General features: G+C 40.4%; 1 protein-coding gene across 1 annotated transcript in view; it reads right to left on the bottom strand.

Annotated features, from left to right (window-relative positions):
- Positions 1 to 13178, bottom strand: part of grin2da (glutamate receptor, ionotropic, N-methyl D-aspartate 2D, a) — a 141677-nt gene that overhangs the window by 36526 nt on the left and 91973 nt on the right. The gene's annotated exons all lie outside the window — the stretch shown is intronic.

The raw sequence follows: 13178 nt of genomic DNA on the forward strand, positions 1-13178 counted from the left end.
GCTTATTATCTTTTGTGATTGCGTCATCTAGTGATGAAGTACATGGAACTTACGGTATGTTCAGGTGTTTTGGTTCCACCTGACCTTAATTAAAAGAGCACTCAGGCCCGCTGATCGCTGTGACACCAGCAGTGTGCCTGCATGTCAAAAAAGGGAAAAATGTTTAAATAATAAGTTTGAAAGCTAAGAAATTAAAGATAAAAGAAGAAAAATGACAAATACAAGAAGATTTAGCCCCTCGTGGATGGCAGCTCTCGAGGTTTGTCTTACTTTTGTACATTTTATTTCATTTAATTGTTCAATTCAATTGTTCAATCCATGAGAGAGCTACATCTCTTTTTGTGCTACCTCTATCATGCTTTAACCTGAGGGAGAAAGCACCAAAAAAGTTAAAATTAATGTCACCAATCAGGATGGTGTCCATTGTGCGTGTCGATCTAATGACTGGAAAATTATGTCCATTTGAGAAATTTCACAATGTGATGAGTGAAGTTAAATGTTGGGCCATTTTTTTGTGCATATTACACATTATATTGAAGACTCGTTATTTTATAAAATGTGACAAGAGGATTGAGCAGACTATGTATCTACAAACTGTAAAATTAATCTGATTTTGATTGGACTGACTGACAGATGTAATGATATTATCACAGAAGCTAAAAGGGGATTATACTTACTAGTTCTTAAAAAACAGAAAAGGAAGAGTTGAAATATCAGTTTCAAAGTATTTTAATTAGTGCCCTTTGGAGGTACGTGCTGTGAAAGATCAACCGAAGACATTTTCAAAGAATCTTTCTTCTTATAGTCACATGAAAGCACATCTCCAGTCTCGAAGCTTTAAAGCGTCACGTTCACCCGCATATCGAGACGGAGAGAGATCTGGCCTTCAGTTTCCTGCACATGGACACGTTGACATATGGACAGCGTGCGACGGGGGATCGAACAACCAACCTTGGTATGAAAAGACGACCTGCTTTATCCTCTGAGCCGCAGCTGCTCGGTCCGGCTACAAGCGGGCGTTGGTGCCAGTGAACAGATCCACAGGAGCGAGCGGGGTTAAGGTCGGGGTTAATGACGCTGATGTGCCCTTCCTCAAGGGCATTCTGGCAGCCGCCGTCGGCTGAACTAACATTATTCTGTATTCAGGACTCGCCAGGACTTTCCCAGAACATGTTTCAGTGATTTCAAACCGGCGCCCTTCATTCCTTAAGTGAACGGAGGAGCAAATTAGAGAGGGCTAACCATATTTTGAACCGAAGTGCAGAAAGAATCACAGCAGCAAAGGACAAGCACACAGTTATAAATGACATGTCAGCAGCTGAGCTCACATTAACATAATGGCACCATTATAGCCTGTAATTACAGTGAGGTATTCTTCAATTAAAAGGTTGACATGAATGCTGTTAATATTCCACTTTCCATATGGAACATGTGACAACTAGATTATTCCTGCAGGGAGTCTTGCTTCCATAGAGTGAACAAAGTATTCATTATGCAAATATTATGCGCATGTTGAGTAATCCAGAGCACACCTGAAACACGTGGCTATTTCAACTCTTTGACAAGTTAATGGTCACTTTTTTTAAAACATGCATGGGACTGCTTCACCAGTTACTGAAAATTAAAAGTGGTTCGTAACTTGAAAGAGTATTGTTTGCATCAGGAAGATGCACTAAAATACTGTAAATGTTTTAAAAAAAAAAGCTCTGCTCAAGTAAAGACAACAGGAAGAATAATGATAATGAGATGATGATAAGATGAGAGGACAGAGAGTTGCAGCAGCTTTGCAACTCATCAGCTGTTACTAAAGCCACAACAAAGTTAACAGCTGACAATTCTGTTATTTGGCTAACCTGGTAGAAAACCAGCCTACATTGTAGAAAAGTTAGATTCACTGTCAACAGGCAGAAAGTTAATTCCAGGACCAACACAGAAATAACAGATAGCATCACACTGATTTGGACTTTCAGTAACTGAACAAAGAGTGTTTGAGTTATCAAAACAAGCTGGAGAAAACCAGCAGGCAAAGGGGAAACGTAAAAGAGAAGAGCATCAACAATCACATATTTCTTAATGTGTAAAAATCAGATCTTTCCTGTCTGTTGAGGGATTAGAGCGGAGCCAATGAGAGCAGAGTTTGCAGAGGTGGATCAGTGTGGAGCGAGGCTGCAAGCTGCCTCCTCAGTTGTGTTGATTAGTCTGTGACTTCCTGTGAGTTTCGAGGTCCTGCAGAATAACTGGGGCTGTTTGTCTGAACCGGATCTGACAAGTTGTCTTTTAACAGAAAATTTGTTTTTACAGTCACACCATGAGATGAGGAAGGAGAATCAAAGGACGGAATGGCATGAGAAGAGAAAAGATGTATTGATGTTGAAAACAAAATAAAAATGGTCAAAGCAGGTGCAATAGAGGTTGAAGTGCATCAGCCGGACCCGGAGTGTTACAGTATCTTCACACTTGGCAGGTTTAGTTCAATTAAAACGACGACTGGTGAGAATCCTCTGTTGTTGTGAAGGTGTGAATCTGCCATCATCCACCCTGGTGCATGTTTGTTTGGTGAGAAGATCGTAGTCAGCTTCAAACAGAAGCTGGTGTCGTTCAGTTCAAGTACGAATGGATCAAAGTCATTTAAAGCATGTAAAATGTCTAAAAAGGAGGGAACTCCATTGTTTTCTTTTTTGTTGTTGTTGAGGCCAAAAGACGTTCCTCCACTTTTGAGTCGAATATATATTTAATATCTATAATAAGATCATTTTCAGCTCATTAACTTTACACTCATGACCACATGATCAAAACACATTGACAATATCTGTTTAGATATTGTAGTTCAACGATAAAAGTGCCGTCATGAAAGCAAATTGAAGTACATTTACACAACGATGGAAAACTTTATCACGTTTTCGAAGTCTGTTTACACGGAAACGACGCTCTGAGCCACTGAGAAAAAAAATATTTTCAAAATAACTCTCAAGGTAGAACCCATGTCACTCCGTCACCATGAAAACGAGCGGAAATACAACCTTTTGAAAATTCTTCAACCCCTCCGAACGGGGAAAAAGTAATTTTTCTGAAACGTGGTTACTGCATGTGCTCACCACAGCCGTAGGAAATGCAATATAATGCAAATATAACCTTAAAATATGTAACATACTGATCTTGTGAAGTTGGCTGGTGCTCCACAGTTTGACTTCATGATCTTTCTTCTTTTATGATATTCTTAAAAATGATTCAACACTAAATATTTGTCTCTGTAACCAAAAGGCATGCTGTTACCACAGAGTCTATGGGAAACTGAGTCCCACACTAAAGGCTTGAAATAGGGGCTGCAGCTATGATCTGTCTTTGTCCTGCCCACTCGTTAAACGTAAGCGCTATCTAGAGCTGATGGCCCCAGCAAAAAAAAAAAAAAAGTGCTTTTACTGGTTTACTAGATTCTTGTTCGCTGATAGAGAAGCACGTCATCAATCCTCAACTCGTACAGACAGAAAATATGTCCTACAGTCGGCAGCACACGCCACTGTTCAGAGCACATGTGATGTATGTGAAAACCTCTGCATTTCTCCTGTTACTTTCTTGCTTACAGAGGATTTTTAAACGAACATGTTTAAGCTGAAAATAGTGTTCTAGGACAGTATTGCTGAATGAGATTTAACATGAATAACATTAAAGGAATACTCCGAAGATTTTGGACCCACGCCCTATCCCTGTCATTTTTATAGTGAGACAAGATCATACATACCTTTATTGTCTCTCTGCGTCCAGTGGCTGGCTCCCAGCTGTTAGCATCGTAGTTAGCTTAGCTCAGCTGCTGGAGGTGAAGAGGAAACAGAGCCGGACTGATGAAAGTGGACAAAATACTCCTTCCAGTGGTCCAGGGGACGGCGTATTAGCATGTGAAGTAAATCCGAATGATTATAAAACATTTTAAAAGACGTGTTTTCTTTTTAACCCGTTTAAATAACGTTTTGATACACACAGACCTGCGCAAGCATAGTGCTCCACGGAAGGATATACCGGCGCACAGCGGCCGAGTCTATGGCTTCTAATGCTGTGATCCGGTATATCCTTCCGCGGAGCACTGCACATGCGCAGGGCTGTGTGTATCAAAACGTTATTTTAACAGATTGAAAAGAAAACACGTCTTTTAAAATGTTTCATAACCATTCGGATTTACTTCACATGCTAATACGCCGTCCCCTGGACCATTGGAAGGAGTATTTTGTCCACTTTCATCAGTCCGGCTCTGTTTCCTCTTCACCTCCAGCAGCTGAGCTAAGCTAACTATAATGCTAACAGCTGGGAACCAGCCACTGGAGAGACAATAAAGGTATGTCTGATCTTGTCTCACTATAAAAATGATAGGGATAGGGCGTGGGTCCAAAATCTTCGGAGTATTCCTTTAACATCTTTGACAGAAATCCATGATCAATGATCAACACAGACACATTTTGTTAATTTTGAAGGAATGTTTTTGAAATTCTTCAATTAATTTTCATCCATTGTGGTCTATCTGTGTGCTGATGATGGAAAATTGAAAACGCCACAGGATTCTCCATAACAGATTTGTTCGGATCATTCACTAATTTTCACATCCCTAAACAATACCAGAAAAATAAAGAATAAAGGCCCCCAGTTGAAGCCCAGGTTGAACTGACTTCCTGTGTGGAGTATGTGTGATGTTGACGTATTTAGACTGGAAAAAGTATTGTTCTGTTTGTGAAACCCCAACATGGGTTTGACACTGCTGAAAAGTTGCAGTCCTCAATCAGTGCTACTTCACCATAAAACCAAACATTTCATCAGACTTATTACTTGTAAAAGCATATATGTGTTTTTTTTTTTTTCCCCAGTCTTTTACTGGCTGCAACTTAACGCAGAAACTCTCGACAGCTCTCAATAAAGAACAAGTTGGTGGTTTGTTCTGAAATGTCGGCTTCACTCTCGCTGTGTAAAAGCTTTTACCTCTGAATTGTCGATATAAGAGACAGCCTTGCTACTGTGGCTAATCATCCTCTCCACCACACACACACACACACACACACACACACACACACACACACACACACACACACACACACACACACACACACACACACACACACACACACACACACACACACACACACACACACACACACACACACACACACACACACACACACACAGTGTTTACTTGTCGTCACTTGGTTCAATTTTTACATCCCTCTTTACTGGGTCTCCTGACAGTTTAAGTGTTTGTTATCATCCAGGCTCAGAGTTTGTGTCCTGCCTCAATCTCACCCTTTGTCATGTGTGTGTCTGTAACGAGACCCTTACTCAGGTCTCATTTTCTTGTCCACTGCACACACTGAGGCATTCGAGCACTGAGTGAGCTGCAATCATTACTCATAATGTGTAGGAGTCCCCCACATTGCATTTAAAGTAAAAACAACAAAAAGAAACACAGTTAAATTGGCTAATAATTACTGTGTCATTAATATTTACTTATTCAACATTAATTCCAATCGTTTTTTTTTATTTGTGTACTGAAAGCAGTACTTCCCAACAAACATGATAAACCTTGATAACTTTCTGTTTCTCTCTGCACCTGCTCGGGTTTTCTTTGGGTCCAACATTACGCTTGCTAAGTGAATTAGTATCTTCAAGTTGTATTTAAACAGATGTGCCCAAAGCTTGGCCTCAGGGCCAATCATAGTCATGCTTCAGGTTTTATGTTGCCCGCTCCCTCTGTCCTCGACTAATTGCTATTTTCATTATTGGTGTCAATATCATCATTTTGCGTACAAGCAAATTATATTCTGTGTTGACCAATAGCAGCCCAGCTGCGAACCCAAATAACTGCATTTGCATCATTTATCATGAATCACTTGCCTTGATTCAGTACTTTAATGTAGTACGATATAAACGACATGAAACATGCTAATGCATGCCAGTCATCACAGTGACTATGCAGATAAAGAGAGTCTACAGTACATTCACTGGTGGCAAAGCTTTTGCATATGGCAGGTTTTTTATACTCTACGACATTATCAACTATTTACAGTTTCATGTGGATTGCCTCTGTGAACAGACACTGCACCAATCTGCAGACGGATTGTCACACAAGGTTTTTCCTTTCTCTCTCTCTTTTTTTTTTTTTTTATAAATTCAACACAAACCAGGAAAAAAAAAATCCCCTTCAGAGTCTGAATTTTTCTGAACACCTTACAAAGTACTTCATCAACCGTGACAAAAACCTCTCAGTGTTTCTGGTGTAATGTATTTCGCTCTGTGTTTCAGCTTATTGTCGGTGATGCCGCTGTCTCTCTCCGCTCTCTCTGCTTCGCTGACTCAGAAGGTGAGTTCCAAATTCGTTTTTCTCAAAAACTTTGAATACAAACACATCCACACGTAATGACAGGATTGAAAATCACACCTGTGTGTCATCTGCTGGTAGCAGAGAGGAACACGTTTGGCCAACATATGAGGAGCTCCAGGCTGGTGAATAAAACTACTGATACCAACTGATAGAAGTGAGGTCAAATGATCAGTAATTTATATAACAATATCATCTGCATATAGACTTATTTAGGAGTAGTAAAAGTCTGTGTGAATCCAGATGGGGAGGTTACACTGATCAAAGCTGCTGCTTAGTTCAAATAGTCAGACAGATAAGAGGGGGTCCTTTCTGTGTCCCTCTTCAGAACCGGATCAGCTTATGTGTATCCAGTAGTGATGCATATCGTGCATGACTGAGGAGTTATTTGATCCTTTTAGGTGAAAAGTGGCTCAATGAGGTGAAGAGAAAGAACCTGAAGTTTTCTCTGCATCCAGAGGTGCTCCAGCAAAGGTATTGTCAGAGGTGGAGGTTGAGCTGCTGCCCCTCTGGGGTCACCACGGCACATCATGTGGTCCGCGTGTTTGTTTTGCAACAAGGTTTTTCTGCCGTTTGCCCTTCCTGAGCAGTTGTGGGTTCAGGGCACACAGCAGGGAGTTACAAGATTTTTACAGCTGTTAACCTGTTGGCCACCACTGGTCTGTGAAAACATGTAAAAATATTTCATCTTCCAAGGGAAACCAGGTGCGAGGTCCTGGGACATGCGACCTTTTCTACACATCATATCAAAGCCACATTTATAGTGAATAAATGATTGTGAAAATCATCTTTCCTTGTGTTTAAGCCTTGAACAATGTTTGAAGTCAGGTCAAATGTTTGATGATATACGAAAAATATAATCTTTAATGCTGAAGGGTCTGAAATGATTTTACCACATTTTCATGTTTATGTTTTAAACGCGTAATATGGAGGAAATCTAATCTTATATACAATGTGAGCATCATGAAATTTACTGAGAAATTAGAATTGCTTTGCTCATTCTTTCCTTTTTCACTCTTATCTCTTGTCATTTTTCTGCCTCTCACCAGTTCTGGAAAGTTTCCCTGTAGGAACCTTTATCAGTTCAAAAAAAAATAAAGAAAAAAGAGTCCTGCCCCCTCATTCACAGCACTTTGTCTTTCTCACTTGATTGTTTCTTTCACCAGTGACCTTTCCTTGTGTGATTCTGTTTGCTGTCATTTTGCCCTTGCTTACCTTTTTTCTGCTTTTTTTTTTTTTTTTTTTTTTTTAACCCGACATCTCAGCCGCTCTCACACATTCATTCTCTGCTTGGCTCCCACACAATCAGCCTGGCTAAGCTGTAATATAGAGTCTGTGCCGGCCCCCATTGGCCCAGCAGACTTAAGATAAAACGGCCTTCAGAGCCTTGTACCTCCGTCCAACCATGACATGTTTCAGATTGTCTTCTAAATCTCCTCTGACAGATGGATAGATGTACTACTGCAGCTGTGTAACTATGAAATAGATCCCGTACGGAGTTGAGGGAGGAGATGTTGGAGAAGTGGAGCAGCTTTTAACTGAGGTTAAAAATACGTGACTTTTTATGGCAGAATTAGCCTCCAGCACGGAACAGCTTCAATACAAAAGTCTGGCAACCAATAATGACAACATGCAGATAAGAAAACAATACAGGAATGAAGGATTGCTTGGGTGCTTATTTGCTTTACTGTATTAAAAAAATCGAGAAACACTCCAGACATGGTATATTAAAGGCGCTGTATCATGCAAAATTCACTTTTGTATGTTTTAACCTTGTTATATAGTTATGTACTCACCGAAAACACCCCCAAAGCGTTTTTTTCCTTTGTGCCTGCGTGTTTAAGCTTTCCCAGTGTTTGTGCTGCTCAGAGAGGCAGCCCCTCCCGCATCCGAGAAAACGCTCTGTTTTCCCACGTTCACGTCACACTGTGAAGATGGCTCCCCTGAGACCCCCTCCCGCAGCCTCTCGTTGCTGCTTTTTGTAACTCCGATTTCGAGGATAAACTTTGACCATCGTCTGAAAGCAACAGTCAAGCAAGAGCAAGAGTCTGAAGGGTCTGAAGGGTCTGCGCTTGGTGAGTTTCTCACAGGAAAAGACGTTTTTGCGTGTGAAGAAGCTAGAGCTAAAGAGCCAAAGCTAGCTAGCGTATTTGTTTTGCCCCAGAAAATCTTTTATTTCACACAAAATTACTTTTCCTTAGCGCCAAAAATAAACTATTACCATGTTAATGCCATTTCTAGGGTTTGGACTAGCTAAAAAAGCATGATACAGCCCCTTTAAAGACGCTGTTATCAACAGTGTTTGGAGAGAAAATGCACTGCTTTTGCGTTTTCTTTCAAAAAAAAGTTTCACATTAACACGGAAACATTTTGAAAACGGTATCTGTTTACATGGACACAGCAGAAACACTGAAAATGATGTAGTTTTCAGGTTGGGCCACTAGTAGGTGCTGTTTATTTCGGTAATGAAATCACACACTTGTGTGTGAAGAGCAATACGCTATAAACATTAACAATGGCGAGTACGCGGACATTCGTAAGGCTAGATGAAGTTGGATTGACATTCTGAGTGACTCTCAGCTGTAAATCTACCGAGTCCCAGGAGGACACGGACTGGGAGTCATGACATTCTGGAGGCAAACACTGTTCATCTACTGGAACAGTGCAGAAGAAGTATTCACTATGGCCGTACTGTCCATGCACAGCCGCAGCATTCCCACCATCTACACAGAGGCGGAGCCCGAGCATTTTCCGAAAGTTGAGTTTTCCACAGAGACGGAGTGGGAGAGTTTTCAAAAACTTTCACTTTCAGAAGTTGCCTTGTCAGTGACTCTGAGCACCACTGTCATGTCAATGAATCTGCAAATTGCAACAACACTTTTTGGTGTCTGCTTGAAATGGTCTTGTAAAGAAAAGAGCCTTAGAAAGTCTCCAAATTCAGGAGGATTTCCTTTTGAATTCTTCCTCCTGGCGTAACGGTGGCAGATCGAAACGCAATGATTTGACTTGGAACAAGATTTCCACCACTTGCAGATTAAAGACATGCTCGAAGCTCCTGCCTGTGATGATCGATTTATGAATGATCCCGCCAATACCCAAAAATAATCAATGCCACTACACCAACCAAATGTACATCAAATGAAATGTAAACAAAGCAGTGTAACCAACTTCTGAGCGTGAAAACACAACAGAATCTTGAACTCTGAATTTGAGACTGTCACGCTCGAACATGGTAACTCCACATATTCTCCACCATACAATCCAGTACTCTTCAAGTTTTTCATTATGGCTGCTGATTATCTCCCTGCAGCACTGAAGATTTTGTAACTCAATCCCATTTCAATACATTTAAGCCACATTCAATTTTAATCAAATACATATCAGTTTGAGACTTCGATCACTTTTCATCATGATTTCTACTTGAGAATAACAATAACAACTGTAAAACCACATTGAGAAAATGTTTCTACACAATAATCCCAATCAGGTTGTTGAGTAAGTTATTGGCATCATGTTCATCTTCACGGTGGCCCCATTTTAAATTGATTTCACTTCAAATTCTGACCAATATCATAAAACTACAAACTTTTTCCTCAAACCGAAAAAAAAAAAATAAATAAAAAAGATAGAAATACCACAATTACAACACAATGTCACATAATGAAACACTTGAAAGTGTAAAGGAAGCAGCAAAAGTCCTCTTTCGGCACGCTCCGAGCACAACACCCCCGGATTGAATTCTGAAATGGATCTCATTGTTTGTTGATTAACATTTCTATGCAAATGTGTAAATGAGTCAATGTCCAAATGCACAAGTAGTTTTTCGTAAATCTGTTCAAACAGTGAAAAACAAGCACTTGGAATAGCAGACTCTTTCATCTCTCTGACTTAATGCGATGTTATGAACTACCTGACACGTCTTCCTGCACCATCACTCAGCGAGACACCCGAGACAGGTAATTATGCCCAACAGACGCAATTATTCTGATGGAAAAAATAGCTTGTACAGATGGATTCAGTGTATATTCCTGCAGTGCGAGCAACAATCAGTGGTGCAGGTTTTAAGCCCAGATGGAGGGTTCAAACACTCACTGCTCTGTGCTCACGAGTCAGATTTGGAGATTATTTGTTTGTACGTACAGTATATGTTTTTATTCAGATTTAAGTCCGCACAGTTGTCACAGAGGCTTATTCATACACACACAGATGCACAGCAGCAAATCAACAAGTCACTGCTCAGAAAACAGTATCTGAAACAGCTCTATCGCTTCTTAAATCAAAGTCACTCTGCCTCTTTTTTTCTCTCCCTCTTTTGTTGCTCCTTCACTGCATCACTCCATTTCTATTCCTCTCCTATTTTTTTCATATTCTTTCTTTAACCCTTTCTCTCATCTCTCCATCTCTTCATGCACAGAAGTGAATTGAATTGGATTTGTAAATTAAAAGGTGTTATCTTAGAAAAAAGACAATCTTTGACTGAAATAGAGAGGGGGAAAAAAGCTCACCCTGCTTCACTGTGGCAGCTCACTTTAACAACGACAATATCAGATCTGAAGACAACATTGTTTGCTTTGCTTTAAGATGCTGAGACAGGCGTGAGAGGCTCCTCGAGTGGGAGCCAGGAGCGAGGGCCTGTTATGTAACCGAGGATCATTTACAGTACCGAGGAGCTATCAGCACTGTTCTATAGTTCATTACTCAGCATCTTCAGAAGAACACATTTTCATATAAAATCAATACAAATGACATTTTATGCATCGTAAAAGATAAATACTGAACCGACACGCGAGAGCAGTTTTCACTAATTCCCACAATGCAGTACATAAGACAGCGTAACTTCACAGGTGGAGAAGAAAGAAACATGTGAATGTGACTGTGTGGTGCTCGACGGTCTTTCTGTGTGGAGTTTGCATGTTGTCTGTGTGTGTGTGTTTTCCTCAGGTGCGCCAGCTGTCTGTCTTGTCCACAGTATACACTGTAAATGTGTGTGTGTGTGGGATTGATAAGTGCTACATACTCACTCAACAAGCCATTGCAATGTGCACGGATGACTGGGTTGGTTTTGCATTTGATGCTTTTCCCTCTGTGACGAGGATTTAACCCAATGCTCCACCAGAGACGAAAATAAGAAGTGAATTTCACAGTAGAACTCATCTCGAGAATCAAAGAGCCACCAGGAAAAAAAGAGAAAAAATTTCCAGCAAAATACACTTTATTTATTTTGCTTTTACTGTTGTTGTAGTCACAAAAGAAAAAAAAAAAAGAGTGCAGTGCAGGAAGTACTTCAGGTCTTTTTCTTCAAATGTCAGGTGGACAAAGATTTTTCTGTCATTATGATCCTGTTTTATTGATCAATCTGTGTTAAGTGCAACTGGACGGGAGCTAACACCCAGAGACAGATAACCACGCGGATGGACATACTTAGAATAACCAATATTCTGCAGGTTTTTGGACTGTGGGAAGAAACCAGTACCCAGAGGAAACCCACACATGCAGAAGGAGAACATGCAACTCCACACAGAGAGACCTCAAAGCCCAACCAACACTGAGGTGAGAGGGCCAACCACTATCCCACAGCCATGTGATGTTTTGTGATCTGAGATCGCGTTCGTACTAACTTAAGTTGCGCAGATCGATGCTGTTTTGCACAGATTTGTTGACTAAAGAGCAGTTTCAAAGGGTGCAATAATGAGCAGCTATCTCAAACTCCCCCTCCAACAGATGTATCCTTTAATCTTATTAACTGTTTTTTACTCTCCATTTGTCTGAAGCTAACGATCCAGGAAATGTGCATCATCAAATATTACTTAATAAAAGCACATATAACTCATTGATTTCTTCCTCTTCATTTGTGTTTTCTGAAATAAAAAATAAGTGTATAAAAGCTGTCTTTCAGCTTTGAAGCTGATTTCTTGCAGTAACGTGTTTCAGATCTCTACCAAGCCTTATGGGATACACTTAATTGTGAAACATGTGTTGACATTTTTTTTTCCTAACTATCCACAGTTTGCATTGGAGGTGCTAGCAAAAACGACGTCGATACCTTTTCTGTAAATGCTTTCCTTTCCTCTCCTGCTGAGTTCAAGCCTGTTCTGTTCTCAGAAACCTTTGCTTCTTGTAAACACTTGGGCAATAAAGTGGATTGAGACAGATTTTCCACACTGCCTGGAAAGTAATAGCGGGTCAATACCGTCAATGCTACTTCTTCTTCTACATTATCCTTCTGTTACAGCTACATGACTCAATGGCGCCTTTGAAAGCAGGCTGTATTTTTTGGCTTTTACATTATGGTAAAGCTATTGAAATGCATTGCTTTGGTTGGACTTGTTCGAGGTGAGCTCCGACTAACCAGCATGAAAGAGAAATAAACAACTACAATGATGAAAAGAAACCCAAAATCCTCCTTTCGTCTGAGGAAACGGCGAACACAGAAAGCATGACAGTAATACACAGGACAGAGTTCAGCTAGTGAATGTTGTAAGGGTTTTATATTTCCAGTAGTTACAATATGACTTAAAGCACATGTCTCTACTGGGTCTATAGATTGAGTATGCATTGTGTGGAAATACCTGATGCCCCTTTTTCACTACTTTTAACTAAGATGGCTGTTTTGTCGGCACACTGGTCTGAACCTCAGGCCACTGCTGGCTGACATTGTGTTCTAAACCCTTTTTTTTCCAGCTCCTACTTCAGGAACATTTAGCGGTGTCAGATTTGGTTGTAGTAAATGCATCTTAAAGCTATGTTTGCCTCCAGCAGTGTAGCACAAAAATACTGTTGGTTCCTTCAGATATTGAACACAGCACTAAAAACGTATAGCCTA

The sequence above is a fragment of the Salarias fasciatus genome, chromosome 22, assembly GCF_902148845.1.
Source record: "Salarias fasciatus chromosome 22, fSalaFa1.1, whole genome shotgun sequence".
Classification (NCBI taxonomy): domain Eukaryota; kingdom Metazoa; phylum Chordata; class Actinopteri; order Blenniiformes; family Blenniidae; genus Salarias; species Salarias fasciatus.